This window comes from Rhinichthys klamathensis, unplaced genomic scaffold (assembly GCF_029890125.1).
Source record: "Rhinichthys klamathensis goyatoka isolate OS25496 unplaced genomic scaffold, OSU_Roscu_1.1 h1tg000001l_1, whole genome shotgun sequence".
Taxonomy (NCBI): domain Eukaryota; kingdom Metazoa; phylum Chordata; class Actinopteri; order Cypriniformes; family Leuciscidae; genus Rhinichthys; species Rhinichthys klamathensis.
The window spans coordinates 2,004,482-2,020,731 of NW_026606555.1; the positions used below are offsets into that span (position 1 = coordinate 2,004,482).

At 47.3% G+C, this 16,250-nt stretch overlaps 20 non-coding genes across 20 annotated transcripts; all 20 read left to right on the forward strand.

The window, feature by feature from the left end:
* The first annotated feature begins 496 nt into the window (after positions 1 to 496).
* Positions 497 to 570, forward strand: trnan-guu (transfer RNA asparagine (anticodon GUU)). Its single transcript has one exon. It is a non-coding gene; the product is annotated as a tRNA-Asn (tRNA).
* A 946-nt stretch (positions 571 to 1,516) lies between these two features.
* trnak-cuu (transfer RNA lysine (anticodon CUU)) lies at positions 1,517 to 1,589 on the forward strand. The gene has a single exon. It is a non-coding gene; the product is annotated as a tRNA-Lys (tRNA).
* Positions 1,590 to 1,735: 146 nt separating this feature from the next.
* Positions 1,736 to 1,809, forward strand: trnan-guu (transfer RNA asparagine (anticodon GUU)). Its single transcript has one exon. It is a non-coding gene; the product is annotated as a tRNA-Asn (tRNA).
* A 1,052-nt stretch (positions 1,810 to 2,861) lies between these two features.
* Positions 2,862 to 2,934, forward strand: trnak-cuu (transfer RNA lysine (anticodon CUU)). Its single transcript has one exon. It is a non-coding gene; the product is annotated as a tRNA-Lys (tRNA).
* Positions 2,935 to 3,080: 146 nt separating this feature from the next.
* Positions 3,081 to 3,154, forward strand: trnan-guu (transfer RNA asparagine (anticodon GUU)). The gene has a single exon. It is a non-coding gene; the product is annotated as a tRNA-Asn (tRNA).
* A 946-nt stretch (positions 3,155 to 4,100) lies between these two features.
* Positions 4,101 to 4,173, forward strand: trnak-cuu (transfer RNA lysine (anticodon CUU)). The gene has a single exon. It is a non-coding gene; the product is annotated as a tRNA-Lys (tRNA).
* A 146-nt stretch (positions 4,174 to 4,319) lies between these two features.
* On the forward strand, positions 4,320 to 4,393 carry trnan-guu (transfer RNA asparagine (anticodon GUU)). Its single transcript has one exon. It is a non-coding gene; the product is annotated as a tRNA-Asn (tRNA).
* A 1,271-nt stretch (positions 4,394 to 5,664) lies between these two features.
* Positions 5,665 to 5,738, forward strand: trnan-guu (transfer RNA asparagine (anticodon GUU)). Its single transcript has one exon. It is a non-coding gene; the product is annotated as a tRNA-Asn (tRNA).
* Positions 5,739 to 6,580: 842 nt separating this feature from the next.
* On the forward strand, positions 6,581 to 6,653 carry trnak-cuu (transfer RNA lysine (anticodon CUU)). The gene has a single exon. It is a non-coding gene; the product is annotated as a tRNA-Lys (tRNA).
* A 146-nt stretch (positions 6,654 to 6,799) lies between these two features.
* Positions 6,800 to 6,873, forward strand: trnan-guu (transfer RNA asparagine (anticodon GUU)). Its single transcript has one exon. It is a non-coding gene; the product is annotated as a tRNA-Asn (tRNA).
* A 1,991-nt stretch (positions 6,874 to 8,864) lies between these two features.
* Positions 8,865 to 8,937, forward strand: trnak-cuu (transfer RNA lysine (anticodon CUU)). The gene has a single exon. It is a non-coding gene; the product is annotated as a tRNA-Lys (tRNA).
* A 1,426-nt stretch (positions 8,938 to 10,363) lies between these two features.
* Positions 10,364 to 10,437, forward strand: trnan-guu (transfer RNA asparagine (anticodon GUU)). Its single transcript has one exon. It is a non-coding gene; the product is annotated as a tRNA-Asn (tRNA).
* Positions 10,438 to 11,489: 1,052 nt separating this feature from the next.
* trnak-cuu (transfer RNA lysine (anticodon CUU)) lies at positions 11,490 to 11,562 on the forward strand. Its single transcript has one exon. It is a non-coding gene; the product is annotated as a tRNA-Lys (tRNA).
* Positions 11,563 to 11,708: 146 nt separating this feature from the next.
* Positions 11,709 to 11,782, forward strand: trnan-guu (transfer RNA asparagine (anticodon GUU)). The gene has a single exon. It is a non-coding gene; the product is annotated as a tRNA-Asn (tRNA).
* A 946-nt stretch (positions 11,783 to 12,728) lies between these two features.
* Positions 12,729 to 12,801, forward strand: trnak-cuu (transfer RNA lysine (anticodon CUU)). The gene has a single exon. It is a non-coding gene; the product is annotated as a tRNA-Lys (tRNA).
* Positions 12,802 to 12,947: 146 nt separating this feature from the next.
* On the forward strand, positions 12,948 to 13,021 carry trnan-guu (transfer RNA asparagine (anticodon GUU)). The gene has a single exon. It is a non-coding gene; the product is annotated as a tRNA-Asn (tRNA).
* Positions 13,022 to 14,073: 1,052 nt separating this feature from the next.
* On the forward strand, positions 14,074 to 14,146 carry trnak-cuu (transfer RNA lysine (anticodon CUU)). Its single transcript has one exon. It is a non-coding gene; the product is annotated as a tRNA-Lys (tRNA).
* Positions 14,147 to 14,292: 146 nt separating this feature from the next.
* Positions 14,293 to 14,366, forward strand: trnan-guu (transfer RNA asparagine (anticodon GUU)). The gene has a single exon. It is a non-coding gene; the product is annotated as a tRNA-Asn (tRNA).
* Positions 14,367 to 15,312: 946 nt separating this feature from the next.
* Positions 15,313 to 15,385, forward strand: trnak-cuu (transfer RNA lysine (anticodon CUU)). Its single transcript has one exon. It is a non-coding gene; the product is annotated as a tRNA-Lys (tRNA).
* Positions 15,386 to 15,531: 146 nt separating this feature from the next.
* trnan-guu (transfer RNA asparagine (anticodon GUU)) lies at positions 15,532 to 15,605 on the forward strand. Its single transcript has one exon. It is a non-coding gene; the product is annotated as a tRNA-Asn (tRNA).
* The last annotated feature ends 645 nt before the right edge of the window (positions 15,606 to 16,250 follow it).

A 16,250-nucleotide genomic window follows, 5' to 3' on the forward strand; every position in this document is an offset into this window, starting at 1 on the left:
AAAGAGGTCCTGTTCAAAATTCCTTTTAAATCACCATCGAGGCCTCCTCGATGCCCTACTGTGTTCCAGTGAGGTCCTGTTCAAAACTCCTTTCAAATCACCACCTTTCAAATACCCATTTCCAACTTTTGACTGTGATCTAATGGGGGTTTTGGTCATAAAAGGAGGCCACCAGTAACTTGTAACCTATCAAGCTCTCAGACATGAGGCCAATCGATTCGCAAAATATGAGGCTCCATTAAAATCTGCGACCAGCCCGAAGCAAAGCCCTGCACCCGCCCGGCTAGCTCAGTCGGTAGAGCATGAGACTCTTAATATCAGGGTCGTGGGTTCGAGCCCCACGTTGGGCGTATCTATTAGCTATCTCTCTTCCCAACAGGTGGTCTCGGTTTTCAGCGCGCTGTACACATTACGCTAGTGGAAAACTTGTTTGTCTTTGCCGGAAACGTCCAATTGTGCTTTTTTATAACGTGACCCAGTGGCTGACTTGCCGCCGGTCTCTGTGGCGCAATTGGTTAGCGCGTTCGGCTGTTAACCGAAAGGATGGTGGTTCGAGCCCACCCAGGGACGATGGATGTTTTGTTCCAAGGGGTGGAGGAGGCCTGTGTTCCAAAGAGGTCCTGTTCAAAACTCCTTTCAAATCACCATCGAGCATCTGTGGTGTGTGGATATAATGGTGATGTTTTGTTCCAAGTGGAGGAGGAGGCCTGTGTTCCAAAGAGGTCCTGTTCAAAACTCCTTTCAAATCATTATCGAGCATCTGTGGTGTGAGGATATAATGGTAATGTTTTGTTCCAAGTGGAGGAGGAGGCCTGTGTTCCAAAGAGGTCCTGTTCAAAACTCCTTTCAAATCACCATCGAGCATCTGTGGTGTGTGGATATAATGGGGATGTTTTGTTCCAAGTGGAGGAGGAGGCCTGTGTTCCAAAGAGGTCCTGTTCAAAACTCCTTTCAAATCACCATCGAGCATCTGTGGTGTGAGGATATAATGGTGATGTTTTGTTCCAAGTGGAGGAGGAGGCCTGTGTTCCATTGAGGTCCTGTTTAAAACTCCTTTTAAATCCCCATCGAGCATCTGTGGTGTGTGGATGGAATGATCATGTTTTGTTCCAAGTGTGGAGGAGGCCTGTGTTCCAAAGAGGTCCTGTTCAAAATTCCTTTTAAATCCCCATCGAGCATCTGTGGTGTGTGGATGGAATGATCATGTTTTGTTCCAAGTGTGGAGGAGGCCTGTGTTCCAAAGAGGTCCTGTTCAAAATTCCTTTTAAATCACCATCGAGGCCTCCTCGATGCCCTACTGTGTTCCAGTGAGGTCCTGTTCAAAACTCCTTTCAAATCACCACCTTTCAAATACCCATTTCCAACTTTCTACTGTGATCGAATGGGGGTTTTGGTCATAAAAGAAGGCCACCAGTAACTTGTAACCTATCAAGCTCTCAGACATGAGGCCAATCGATTTTCAAAATATGAGGCTCCATTAAAATCTGCGACCAGCCCGAAGCAAAGCCCTGCACCCGCCCGGCTAGCTCAGTCGGTAGAGCATGAGACTCTTAATCTCAGGGTCGTGGGTTCGAGCCCCACGTTGGGCGTATCTATTAGCTATCTCTCTTCCCAACAGGTGGTCTCGGTTTTCAGCGCGCTGTACACATTACGCTAGTGGAAAACTTGTTTGTCTTTGCCGGAAACGTCCAATTGTGCTTTTTTATAACGTGACCCAGTGGCTGACTTGCCGCCGGTCTCTGTGGCGCAATTGGTTAGCGCGTTCGGCTGTTAACCGAAAGGATGGTGGTTCGAGCCCACCCAGGGACGATGGATGTTTTGTTCCAAGGGGTGGAGGAGGCCTGTGTTCCAAAGAGGTCCTGTTCAAAACTCCTTTCAAATCACCATCGAGCATCTGTGGTGTGTGGATATAATGGTGATGTTTTGTTCCAAGTGGAGAAGGAGGCCTGTGTTCCAAAGAGGTCCTGTTCAAAACTCCTTTCAAATCACCATCGAGCATCTGTGGTGTGAGGATATAATGGTAATGTTTTGTTCCAAGTGGAGGAGGAGGCCTGTGTTCCAAAGAGGTCCTGTTCAAAACTCCTTTCAAATCACCATCGAGTATCTGTGGTGTGTGGATATAATGGTGATGTTTTGTTCCAAGTGGAGGAGGAGGCCTGTGTTCCAAAGAGGTCCTGTTCAAAACTCCTTTCAAATCACCATCGAGCATCTGTGGTGTGAGGATATAATGGTGATGTTTTGTTCCAAGTGGAGGAGGAGGCCTGTGTTCCATTGAGGTCCTGTTCAAAACTCCTTTCAAATCACCATCGAGCATCTGTGGTGTGTGGATATAATGGTGATGTTTTGTTCCAAATGGAGGAGGAGGCCTGTGTTCCAAAGAGGTCCTGTTCAAAACTCCTTTCAAATCACCATCGAGCATCTGTGGTGTGAGGATGGAATGATCATGTTTTGTTCCAAGTGGTAGAGGAGGACTGTGTTCCATTGAGGTCCTGTTCAAAACTCCTTTTAAATCCCCATCGAGCATCTGTGGTGTGTGGATGGAATGATCATGTTTTGTTCCAAGTGTGGAGGAGGCCTGTGTTCCAAAGAGGTCCTGTTCAAAATTCCTTTTAAATCACCATCGAGGCCTCCTCGATGCCCTACTGTGTTCCAGTGAGGTCCTGTTCAAAACTCCTTTCAAATCACCACCTTTCAAATACCCATTTCCAACTTTTGACTGTGATCTAATGGGGGTTTTGGTCATAAAAGGAGGCCACCAGTAACTTGTAACCTATCAAGCTCTCAGACATGAGGCCAATCGATTCGCAAAATATGAGGCTCCATTAAAATCTGCGACCAGCCCGAAGCAAAGCCCTGCACCCGCCCGGCTAGCTCAGTCGGTAGAGCATGAGACTCTTAATCTCAGGGTCGTGGGTTCGAGCCCCACGTTGGGCGTATCTATTAGCTATCTCTCTTCCCAACAGGTGGTCTCGGTTTTCAGCGCGCTGTACACATTACGCTAGTGGAAAACTTGTTTGTCTTTGCCGGAAACGTCCAATTGTGCTTTTTTATAACGTGACCCAGTGGCTGACTTGCCGCCGGTCTCTGTGGCGCAATTGGTTAGCGCGTTCGGCTGTTAACCGAAAGGATGGTGGTTCGAGCCCACCCAGGGACGATGGATGTTTTGTTCCAAGGGGTGGAGGAGGCCTGTGTTCCAAAGAGGTCCTGTTCAAAACTCCTTTCAAATCACCATCGAGCATCTGTGGTGTGTGGATATAATGGTGATGTTTTGTTCCAAGTGGAGGAGGAGGCCTGTGTTCCAAAGAGGTCCTGTTCAAAACTCCTTTCAAATCACCATCGAGCATCTGTGGTGTGAGGATATAATGGTATTGTTTTGTTCCAAGTGGAGGAGGAGGCCTGTGTTCCAAAGAGGTCCTGTTCAAAACTCCTTTCAAATCACCATCGAGCATCTGTGGTGTGTGGATATAATGGGGATGTTTTGTTCCAAGTGGAGGAGGAGGCCTGTGTTCCAAAGAGGTCCTGTTCAAAACTCCTTTCAAATCACCATCGAGCATCTGTGGTGTGAGGATATAATGGTGATGTTTTGTTCCAAGTGGAGGAGGAGGCCTGTGTTCCATTGAGGTCCTGTTTAAAACTCCTTTTAAATCCCCATCGAGCATCTGTGGTGTGTGGATGGAATGATCATGTTTTGTTCCAAGTGTGGAGGAGGCCTGTGTTCCAAAGAGGTCCTGTTCAAAATTCCTTTTAAATCCCCATCGAGCATCTGTGGTGTGTGGATGGAATGATCATGTTTTGTTCCAAGTGTGGAGGAGGCCTGTGTTCCAAAGAGGTCCTGTTCAAAATTCCTTTTAAATCACCATCGAGGCCTCCTCGATGCCCTACTGTGTTCCAGTGAGGTCCTGTTCAAAACTCCTTTCAAATCACCACCTTTCAAATACCCATTTCCAACTTTCGACTGTGATCGAATGGGGGTTTTGGTCATAAAAGAAGGCCACCAGTAACTTGTAACCTATCAAGCTCTCAGACATGAGGCCAATCGATTCGCAAAATATGAGGCTCCATTAAAATCTGCGACCAGCCCCAAGCAAAGCCCTGCACCCGCCCGGCTAGCTCAGTCGGTAGAGCATGAGACTCTTAATCTCAGGGTCGTGGGTTCGAGCCCCACGTTGGGCGTATCTATTAGCTATCTCTCTTCCCAACAGGTGGTCTCGGTTTTCAGCGCGCTGTACACATTACGCTAGTGGAAAACTTGTTTGTGTTTGCCGGAAACGTCCAATTGTGCTTTTTTATAACGTGACCCAGTGGCTGACTTGCCGCCGGTCTCTGTGGCGCAATTGGTTAGTGCGTTCGGCTGTTAACCGAAAGGATGGTGGTTCGAGCCCACCCAGGGACGATGGATGTTTTGTTCCAAGGGGTGGAGGAGGCCTGTGTTCCAAAGAGGTCCTGTTCAAAACTCCTTTCAAATCACCATCGAGCATCTGTGGTGTGTGGATATAATGGTGATGTTTTGTTCCAAGTGGAGAAGGAGGCCTGTGTTCCAAAGAGGTCCTGTTCAAAACTCCTTTCAAATCACCATCGAGCATCTGTGGTGTGAGGATATAATGGTAATGTTTTGTTCCAAGTGGAGGAGGAGGCCTGTGTTCCAAAGAGGTCCTGTTCAAAACTCCTTTCAAATCACCATCGAGTATCTGTGGTGTGTGGATATAATGGTGATGTTTTGTTCCAAGTGGAGGAGGAGGCCTGTGTTCCAAAGAGGTCCTGTTCAAAACTCCTTTCAAATCACCATCGAGCATCTGTGGTGTGAGGATATAATGGTGATGTTTTGTTCCAAGTGGAGGAGGAGGCCTGTGTTCCATTGAGGTCCTGTTCAAAACTCCTTTCAAATCACCATCGAGCATCTGTGGTGTGTGGATATAATGGTGATGTTTTGTTCCAAATGGAGGAGGAGGCCTGTGTTCCAAAGAGGTCCTGTTCAAAACTCCTTTCAAATCACCATCGAGCATCTGTGGTGTGAGGATGGAATGATCATGTTTTGTTCCAAGTGGTAGAGGAGGACTGTGTTCCATTGAGGTCCTGTTCAAAACTCCTTTTAAATCCCCATCGAGCATCTGTGGTGTGTGGATGGAATGATCATGTTTTGTTCCAAGTGTGGAGGAGGCCTGTGTTCCAAAGAGGTCCTGTTCAAAATTCCTTTTAAATCACCATCGAGGCCTCCTCGATGCCCTACTGTGTTCCAGTGAGGTCCTGTTCAAAACTCCTTTCAAATCACCACCTTTCAAATACCCATTTCCAACTTTTGACTGTGATCTAATGGGGGTTTTGGTCATAAAAGGAGGCCACCAGTAACTTGTAACCTATCAAGCTCTCAGACATGAGGCCAATCGATTCGCAAAATATGAGGCTCCATTAAAATCTGCGACCAGCCCGAAGCAAAGCCCTGCACCCGCCCGGCTAGCTCAGTCGGTAGAGCATGAGACTCTTAATCTTAGGGTCGTGGGTTCGAGCCCCACGTTGGGCGTATCTATTAGCTATCTCTCTTCCCAACAGGTGGTCTCGGTTTTCAGCGCGCTGTACACATTACGCTAGTGGAAAACTTGTTTGTCTTTGCCGGAAACGTCCAATTGTGCTTTTTTATAACGTGACCCAGTGGCTGACTTGCCGCCGGTCTCTGTGGCGCAATTGGTTAGCGCGTTCGGCTGTTAACCGAAAGGATGGTGGTTCGAGCCCACCCAGGGACGATGGATGTTTTGTTCCAAGGGGTGGAGGAGGCCTGTGTTCCAAAGAGGTCCTGTTCAAAACTCCTTTCAAATCACCATCGAGCATCTGTGGTGTGTGGATATAATGGTGATGTTTTGTTCCAAGTGGAGGAGGAGGCCTGTGTTCCAAAGAGGTCCTGTTCAAAACTCCTTTCAAATCACCATCGAGCATCTGTGGTGTGAGGATATAATGGTAATGTTTTGTTCCAAGTGGAGGAGGAGGCCTGTGTTCCAAAGAGGTCCTGTTCAAAACTCCTTTCAAATCACCATCGAGCATCTGTGGTGTGTGGATATAATGGTGATGTTTTGTTCCAAGTGGAGGAGGAGGCCTGTGTTCCAAAGAGGTCCTGTTCAAAACTCCTTTCAAATCACCATCGAGCATCTGTGGTGTGAGGATATAATGGTGATGTTTTGTTCCAAGTGGAGGAGGAGGCCTGTGTTCCATTGAGGTCCTGTTTAAAACTCCTTTTAAATCCCCATCGAGCATCTGTGGTGTGTGGATGGAATGATCATGTTTTGTTCCAAGTGTGGAGGAGGCCTGTGTTCCAAAGAGGTCCTGTTCAAAATTCCTTTTAAATCACCATCGAGGCCTCCTCGATGCCCTACTGTGTTCCAGTGAGGTCCTGTTCAAAACTCCTTTCAAATCACCACCTTTCAAATACCCATTTCCAACTTTTGACTGTGATCGAATGGGGGTTTTGGTCATAAAAGGAGGCCACCAGTAACTTGTAACCTATCAAGCTCTCAGACATGAGGCCAATCGATTCGCAAAATATGAGGCTCCATTAAAATCTGCGACCAGCCCGAAGCAAAGCCCTGCACCCGCCCGGCTAGCTCAGTCGGTAGAGCATGAGACTCTTAATCTCAGGGTCGTGGGTTCGAGCCCCACGTTGGGCGTATCTATTAGCTATCTCTCTTCCCAACAGGTGGTCTCGGTTTTCAGCGCGCTGTACACATTACGCTAGTGGAAAACTAGTTTGTCTTTGCCGGAAACGTCCAATTGTGCTTTTTTATAACCTGACCCAGTGGCTGACTTGCCGCCGGTCTCTGTGGCGCAATTGGTTAGCGCGTTCGGCTGTTAACCGAAAGGATGGTGGTTCGAGCCCACCCAGGGACGATGGATGTTTTGTTCCAAGGGGTGGAGGAGGCCTGTGTTCCAAAGAGGTCCTGTTCAAAACTCCTTTCAAATCACCATCGAGCATCTGTGGTGTGAGGATATAATGGTAATGTTTTGTTCCAAGTGGAGGAGGAGGCCTGTGTTCCAAAGAGGTCCTGTTCAAAACTCCTTTCAAATCACCATCGAGCATCTGTGGTGTGTGGATATAATGGTGATGTTTTGTTCCAAGTGGAGGAGGAGGCCTGTGTTCCAAAGAGGTCCTGTTCAAAACTCCTTTCAAATCACCATCGAGCATCTGTGGTGTGAGGATATAATGGTAATGTTTTGTTCCAAGTGGAGGAGGAGGCCTGTGTTCCAAAGAGGTCCTGTTCAAAACTCCTTTCAAATCACCATCGAGCATATGTGGTGTGTGGATATAATGGTGATGTTTTGTTCCAAGTGGAGGAGGAGGCCTGTGTTCCAAGAGGTCCTGTTCAAAACTCCTTTCAAATCACCATCGAGCATCTGTGGTGTGAGGATATAATGGTGATGTTTTGTTCCAAGTGGAGGAGGAGGCCTGTGTTCCATTGAGGTCCTGTTCAAAACTCCTTTTAAATCCCCATCGAGCATCTGTGGTGTGTGGATGGAATGATCATGTTTTGTTCCAAGTGTGGAGGAGGCCTGTGTTCCAAAGAGGTCCTGTTCAAAATTCCTTTTAAATCACCATCGAGCATCTGTGGTGTGTGGATGGAATGATCATGTTTTGTTCCAAATGGTAGAGGAGACTGTGTTCCAAAGAGGTCCTGTTCAAAACTCCTTTCAAATCACCATCGAGCATCTGTGGTGTGAGGATATAATGGTGATGTCCTCCATCCCTTGTTTTGTTCCAAGGGGTGGAGGAGGCCTGTGTTCCAAAGAGGTCCTGTTCAAAACTCCTTTCAAATCACCATCGAGCATCTGTGGTGTGAGGATATAATGGTGATGTTTTGTTCCAAGTGGAGGATGAGGCCTGTGTTCAAAACTCCTTTCAAATCACCATTGAGCATCTGTGGTGTGTGGATGGAATGATCATGTTTTGTTCCAAGTGTGGAGGAGGCCTGTGTTCCAAAGAGGTCCTGTTCAAAATTCCTTTCAAATCACCATCGAGCATCTGTGGTGTGTGGATATAATGGTGATGTTTTGTTCCAAGTGGTAGAGGAGGACTGTGTTCCATTGAGGTCCTGTTCAAAACTCCTTTCAAATCACCATCGAGCATCTGTGGTGTGTGGATATAATGGTGATGTTTTGTTCCAAGTGGAGGAGGAGGCCTGTGTTCCAAAGAGGTCCTGTTCAAAACTCCTTTCAAATCACCATCGAGCATCTGTGGTGTGTGGATATAATGGTGATGTTTTGTTCCAAGTGGAGGAGGAGGCCTGTGTTCCAAAGAGGTCCTGTTCAAAACTCCTTTCAAATCACCATCGAGCATCTGTGGTGTGAGGATATAATGGTGATGTTTTGTTCCAAGTGGAGGAGGAGGCCTTTGTTCCATTGAGGTCCTGTTCAAAACTCCTTTCAAATCACCATTGAGAATCTGTGGTGTGTGGATGGAATGATCATGTTTTGTTCCAAGTGGTAGAGGAGGACTGTGTTCCATTGAGGTCCTGTTCAAAACTCCTTTTAAATCCCCATCGAGCATCTGTGGTGTGTGGATGGAATGATCATGTTTTGTTCCAAGTGTGGAGGAGGCCTGTGTTCCAAAGAGGTCCTGTTCAAAATTCCTTTTAAATCACCATCGAGGCCTCCTCGATGCCCTACTGTGTTCCAGTGAGGTCCTGTTCAAAACTCCTTTCAAATCACCACCTTTCAAATACCCATTTCCAACTTTCGACTGTGATCGAATGGGGGTTTTGGTCATAAAAGAAGGCCACCAGTAACTTGTAACCTATCAAGCTCTCAGACATGAGGCCAATCGATTCGCAAAATATGAGGCTCCATTAAAATCTGCGACCAGCCCGAAGCAAAGCCCTGCACCCGCCCGGCTAGCTCAGTCGGTAGAGCATGAGACTCTTAATCTCAGGGTCGTGGGTTCGAGCCCCACGTTGGGCGTATCTATTAGCTATCTCTCTTCCCAACAGGTGGTCTCGGTTTTCAGCGCGCTGTACACATTACGCTAGTGGAAAACTTGTTTGTCTTTGCCGGAAACGTCCAATTGTGCTTTTTTATAACGTGCACCATCGAGCATCTGTGGTGTGAGGATATAATGGTAATGTTTTGTTCCAAGTGGAGGAGGAGGCCTGTGTTCCAAAGAGGTCCTGTTCAAAACTCCTTTCAAATCACCATCGAGCATATGTGGTGTGTGGATATAATGGTGATGTTTTGTTCCAAGTGGAGGAGGAGGCCTGTGTTCCAAGAGGTCCTGTTCAAAACTCCTTTCAAATCACCATCGAGCATCTGTGGTGTGAGGATATAATGGTGATGTTTTGTTCCAAGTGGAGGAGGAGGCCTGTGTTCCATTGAGGTCCTGTTCAAAACTCCTTTTAAATCCCCATCGAGCATCTGTGGTGTGTGGATATAATGGTGATGTTTTGTTCCAAGTGGAGGAGGAGGCCTGTGTTCCAAAGAGGTCCTGTTCAAAACTCCTTTCAAATCACCATCGAGCATCTGTGGTGTGTGGATATAATGGTGATGTTTTGTTCCAAGTGGAGGAGGAGGCCTGTGTTCCAAAGAGGTCCTGTTCAAAACTCCTTTCAAATCACCATCGAGCATCTGTGGTGTGAGGATATAATGGTGATGTTTTGTTCCAAGTGGAGGAGGAGGCCTTTGTTCCATTGAGGTCCTGTTCAAAACTCCTTTCAAATCACCATTGAGAATCTGTGGTGTGTGGATGGAATGATCATGTTTTGTTCCAAGTGGTAGAGGAGGACTGTGTTCCATTGAGGTCCTGTTCAAAACTCCTTTTAAATCCCCATCGAGCATCTGTGGTGTGTGGATGGAATGATCATGTTTTGTTCCAAGTGTGGAGGAGGCCTGTGTTCCAAAGAGGTCCTGTTCAAAATTCCTTTTAAATCACCATCGAGGCCTCCTCGATGCCCTACTGTGTTCCAGTGAGGTCCTGTTCAAAACTCCTTTCAAATCACCACCTTTCAAATACCCATTTCCAACTTTCGACTGTGATCGAATGGGGGTTTTGGTCATAAAAGAAGGCCACCAGTAACTTGTAACCTATCAAGCTCTCAGACATGAGGCCAATCGATTCGCAAAATATGAGGCTCCATTAAAATCTGCGACCAGCCCGAAGCAAAGCCCTGCACCCGCCCGGCTAGCTCAGTCGGTAGAGCATGAGACTCTTAATCTCAGGGTCGTGGGTTCGAGCCCCACGTTGGTCGTATCTATTAGCTATCTCTCTTCCCAACAGGTGGTCTCGGTTTTCAGCGCGCTGTACACATTACGCTAGTGGAAAACTTGTTTGTCTTTGCCGGAAAGGTCCAATTGTGCTTTTTTATAACGTGACCCAGTGGCTGACTTGCCGCCGGTCTCTGTGGCGCAATTGGTTAGCGCGTTCGGCTGTTAACCGAAAGGATGGTGGTTCGAGCCCACCCAGGGACGATGGATGTTTTGTTCCAAGGGGTGGAGGAGGCCTGTGTTCCAAAGAGGTCCTGTTCAAAACTCCTTTCAAATCACCATCGAGCATCTGTGGTGTGTGGATATAATGGTGATGTTTTGTTCCAAGTGGAGAAGGAGGCCTGTGTTCCAAAGAGGTCCTGTTCAAAACTCCTTTCAAATCACCATCGAGCATCTGTGGTGTGAGGATATAATGGTAATGTTTTGTTCCAAGTGGAGGAGGAGGCCTGTGTTCCAAAGAGGTCCTGTTCAAAACTCCTTTCAAATCACCATCGAGTATCTGTGGTGTGTGGATATAATGGTGATGTTTTGTTCCAAGTGGAGGAGGAGGCCTGTGTTCCAAAGAGGTCCTGTTCAAAACTCCTTTCAAATCACCATCGAGCATCTGTGGTGTGAGGATATAATGGTGATGTTTTGTTCCAAGTGGAGGAGGAGGCCTGTGTTCCATTGAGGTCCTGTTCAAAACTCCTTTCAAATCACCATCGAGCATCTGTGGTGTGTGGATATAATGGTGATGTTTTGTTCCAAATGGAGGAGGAGGCCTGTGTTCCAAAGAGGTCCTGTTCAAAACTCCTTTCAAATCACCATCGAGCATCTGTGGTGTGAGGATGGAATGATCATGTTTTGTTCCAAGTGGTAGAGGAGGACTGTGTTCCATTGAGGTCCTGTTCAAAACTCCTTTTAAATCCCCATCGAGCATCTGTGGTGTGTGGATGGAATGATCATGTTTTGTTCCAAGTGTGGAGGAGGCCTGTGTTCCAAAGAGGTCCTGTTCAAAATTCCTTTTAAATCACCATCGAGGCCTCCTCGATGCCCTACTGTGTTCCAGTGAGGTCCTGTTCAAAACTCCTTTCAAATCACCACCTTTCAAATACCCATTTCCAACTTTTGACTGTGATCTAATGGGGGTTTTGGTCATAAAAGGAGGCCACCAGTAACTTGTAACCTATCAAGCTCTCAGACATGAGGCCAATCGATTCGCAAAATATGAGGCTCCATTAAAATCTGCGACCAGCCCGAAGCAAAGCCCTGCACCCGCCCGGCTAGCTCAGTCGGTAGAGCATGAGACTCTTAATCTCAGGGTCGTGGGTTCGAGCCCCACGTTGGGCGTATCTATTAGCTATCTCTCTTCCCAACAGGTGGTCTCGGTTTTCAGCGCGCTGTACACATTACGCTAGTGGAAAACTTGTTTGTCTTTGCCGGAAACGTCCAATTGTGCTTTTTTATAACGTGACCCAGTGGCTGACTTGCCGCCGGTCTCTGTGGCGCAATTGGTTAGCGCGTTCGGCTGTTAACCGAAAGGATGGTGGTTCGAGCCCACCCAGGGACGATGGATGTTTTGTTCCAAGGGGTGGAGGAGGCCTGTGTTCCAAAGAGGTCCTGTTCAAAACTCCTTTCAAATCACCATCGAGCATCTGTGGTGTGTGGATATAATGGTGATGTTTTGTTCCAAGTGGAGGAGGAGGCCTGTGTTCCAAAGAGGTCCTGTTCAAAACTCCTTTCAAATCACCATCGAGCATCTGTGGTGTGAGGATATAATGGTAATGTTTTGTTCCAAGTGGAGGAGGAGGCCTGTGTTCCAAAGAGGTCCTGTTCAAAACTCCTTTCAAATCACCATCGAGCATCTGTGGTGTGTGGATATAATGGGGATGTTTTGTTCCAAGTGGAGGAGGAGGCCTGTGTTCCAAAGAGGTCCTGTTCAAAACTCCTTTCAAATCACCATCGAGCATCTGTGGTGTGAGGATATAATGGTGATGTTTTGTTCCAAGTGGAGGAGGAGGCCTGTGTTCCATTGAGGTCCTGTTTAAAACTCCTTTTAAATCCCCATCGAGCATCTGTGGTGTGTGGATGGAATGATCATGTTTTGTTCCAAGTGTGGAGGAGGCCTGTGTTCCAAAGAGGTCCTGTTCAAAATTCCTTTTAAATCCCCATCGAGCATCTGTGGTGTGTGGATGGAATGATCATGTTTTGTTCCAAGTGTGGAGGAGGCCTGTGTTCCAAAGAGGTCCTGTTCAAAATTCCTTTTAAATCACCATCGAGGCCTCCTCGATGCCCTACTGTGTTCCAGTGAGGTCCTGTTCAAAACTCCTTTCAAATCACCACCTTTCAAATACCCATTTCCAACTTTCGACTGTGATCGAATGGGGGTTTTGGTCATAAAAGAAGGCCACCAGTAACTTGTAACCTATCAAGCTCTCAGACATGAGGCCAATCGATTCGCAAAATATGAGGCTCCATTAAAATCTGCGACCAGCCCCAAGCAAAGCCCTGCACCCGCCCGGCTAGCTCAGTCGGTAGAGCATGAGACTCTTAATCTCAGGGTCGTGGGTTCGAGCCCCACGTTGGGCGTATCTATTAGCTATCTCTCTTCCCAACAGGTGGTCTCGGTTTTCAGCGCGCTGTACACATTACGCTAGTGGAAAACTTGTTTGTCTTTGCCGGAAACGTCCAATTGTGCTTTTTTATAACGTGACCCAGTGGCTGACTTGCCGCCGGTCTCTGTGGCGCAATTGGTTAGCGCGTTCGGCTGTTAACCGAAAGGATGGTGGTTCGAGCCCACCCAGGGACGATGGATGTTTTGTTCCAAGGGGTGGAGGAGGCCTGTGTTCCAAAGAGGTCCTGTTCAAAACTCCTTTCAAATCACCATCGAGCATCTGTGGTGTGTGGATATAATGGTGATGTTTTGTTCCAAGTGGAGAAGGAGGCCTGTGTTCCAAAGAGGTCCTGTTCAAAACTCCTTTCAAATCACCATCGAGCATCTGTGGTGTGAGGATATAATGGTAATGTTTTGTTCCAAGTGGAGGAGGAGGCCTGTGTTCCAAAGAGGTCCTGTTCAAAACTCCTTTCAAATCACCATCGAGTATCTGTGGTGTGTGGATATAATGGTGATGTTTTGTTCCAAGTGGAGGAGGAGGCCTGTGTTCCAAAGAGGTCCTGTTCAAAACTCCTTTCAAATCACCATCGAGCATCTGTGGTGTGAGGATATAATGGTGATGTTTTGTTCCAAGTGGAGGAGGAGGCCTGTGTTCCATTGAGGTCCTGTTCAAAACTCCTTTCAAATCACCATCGAGCATCTGTGGTGTGTGGATATAATGGTGATGTTTTGTTCCAAATGGAGGAGGAGGCCTGTGTTCCAAAGAGGTCCTGTTCAAAACTCCTTTCAAATCACCATCGAGCATCTGTGGTGTGAGGATGGAATGATCATGTTTTGTTCCAAGTGGTAGAGGAGGACTGTGTTCCATTGAGGTCCTGTTCAAAACTCCTTTTAAATCCCCATCGAGCATCTGTGGTGTGTGGATGGAATGATCATGTTTTGTTCCAAGTGTGGAGGAGGCCTGTGTTCCAAAGAGGTCCTGTTCAAAATTCCTTTTAAATCACCATCGAGGCCTCCTCGATGCCCTACTGTGTTCCAGTGAGGTCCTGTTCAAAACTCCTTTCAAATCACCACCTTTCAAATACCCATTTCCAACTTTTGACTGTGATCTAATGGGGGTTTTGGTCATAAAAGGAGGCCACCAGTAACTTGTAACCTATCAAGCTCTCAGACATGAGGCCAATCGATTCGCAAAATATGAGGCTCCATTAAAATCTGCGACCAGCCCGAAGCAAAGCCCTGCACCCGCCCGGCTAGCTCAGTCGGTAGAGCATGAGACTCTTAATCTCAGGGTCGTGGGTTCGAGCCCCACGTTGGGCGTATCTATTAGCTATCTCTCTTCCCAACAGGTGGTCTCGGTTTTCAGCGCGCTGTACACATTACGCTAGTGGAAAACTTGTTTGTCTTTGCCGGAAACGTCCAATTGTGCTTTTTTATAACGTGACCCAGTGGCTGACTTGCCGCCGGTCTCTGTGGCGCAATTGGTTAGCGCGTTCGGCTGTTAACCGAAAGGATGGTGGTTCGAGCCCACCCAGGGACGATGGATGTTTTGTTCCAAGGGGTGGAGGAGGCCTGTGTTCCAAAGAGGTCCTGTTCAAAACTCCTTTCAAATCACCATCGAGCATCTGAGGTGTGTGGATATAATGGTGATGTTTTGTTCCAAGTGGAGGGGGAGGCCTGTGTTCCAAAGAGGTCCTGTTCAAAACTCCTTTCAAATCACCATCGAGCATCTGTGGTGTGAGGATATAATGGTAATGTTTTGTTCCAAGTGGAGGAGGAGGCCTGTGTTCCAAAGAGGTCCTGTTCAAAACTCCTTTCAAATCACCATCGAGCATCTGTGGTGTGTGGATATAATGGTGATGTTTTGTTCCAAGTGGAGGAGGAGGCCTGTGTTCCAAAGAGGTCCTGTTCAAAACTCCTTTCAAATCACCATCGAGCATCTGTGGTGTGAGGATATAATGGTGATGTTTTGTTCCAAGTGGAGGAGGAGGCCTGTGTTCCATTGAGGTCCTGTTTAAAACTCCTTTTAAATCCCCATCGAGCATCTGTGGTGTGTGGATGGAATGATCATGTTTTGTTCCAAGTGTGGAGGAGGCCTGTGTTCCAAAGAGGTCCTGTTCAAAATTCCTTTTAAATCCCCATCGAGCATCTGTGGTGTGTGGATGGAATGATCATGTTTTGTTCCAAGTGTGGAGGAGGCCTGTGTTCCAAAGAGGTCCTGTTCAAAATTCCTTTTAAATCACCATCGAGGCCTCCTCGATGCCCTACTGTGTTCCAGTGAGGTCCTGTTCAAAACTCCTTTCAAATCACCACCTTTCAAATACCCATTTCCAACTTTCGACTGTGATCGAATGGGGGTTTTGGTCATAAAAGAAGGCCACCAGTAACTTGTAACCTATCAAGCTCTCAGACATGAGGCCAATCGATTCGCAAAATATGAGGCTCCATTAAAATCTGCGACCAGCCCCAAGCAAAGCCCTGCACCCGCCCGGCTAGCTCAGTCGGTAGAGCATGAGACTCTTAATCTCAGGGTCGTGGGTTCGAGCCCCACGTTGGGCGTATCTATTAGCTATCTCTCTTCCCAACAGGTGGTCTCGGTTTTCAGCGCGCTGTACACATTACGCTAGTGGAAAACTTGTTTGTCTTTGCCGGAAACGTCCAATTGTGCTTTTTTATAACGTGACCCAGTGGCTGACTTGCCGCCGGTCTCTGTGGCGCAATTGGTTAGCGCGTTCGGCTGTTAACCGAAAGGATGGTGGTTCGAGCCCACCCAGGGACGATGGATGTTTTGTTCCAAGGGGTGGAGGAGGCCTGTGTTCCAAAGAGGTCCTGTTCAAAACTCCTTTCAAATCACCATCGAGCATCTGTGGTGTGTGGATATAATGGTGATGTTTTGTTCCAAGTGGAGAAGGAGGCCTGTGTTCCAAAGAGGTCCTGTTCAAAACTCCTTTCAAATCACCATCGAGCATCTGTGGTGTGAGGATATAATGGTAATGTTTTGTTCCAAGTGGAGGAGGAGGCCTGTGTTCCAAAGAGGTCCTGTTCAAAACTCCTTTCAAATCACCATCGAGTATCTGTGGTGTGTGGATATAATGGTGATGTTTTGTTCCAAGTGGAGGAGGAGGCCTGTGTTCCAAAGAGGTCCTGTTCAAAACTCCTTTCAAATCACCATCGAGCATCTGTGGTGTGAGGATATAATGGTGATGTTTTGTTCCAAGTGGAGGAGGAGGCCTGTGTTCCATTGAGGTCCTGTTCAAAACTCCTTTCAAATCACCATCGAGCATCTGTGGTGTGTGGATATAATGGTGATGTTTTGTTCCAAATGGAGGAGGAGGCCTGTGTTCCAAAGAGGTCCTGTTCAAAACTCCTTTCAAATCACCATCGAGCATCTGTGGTGTGAGGATGGAATGATCATGTTTTGTTC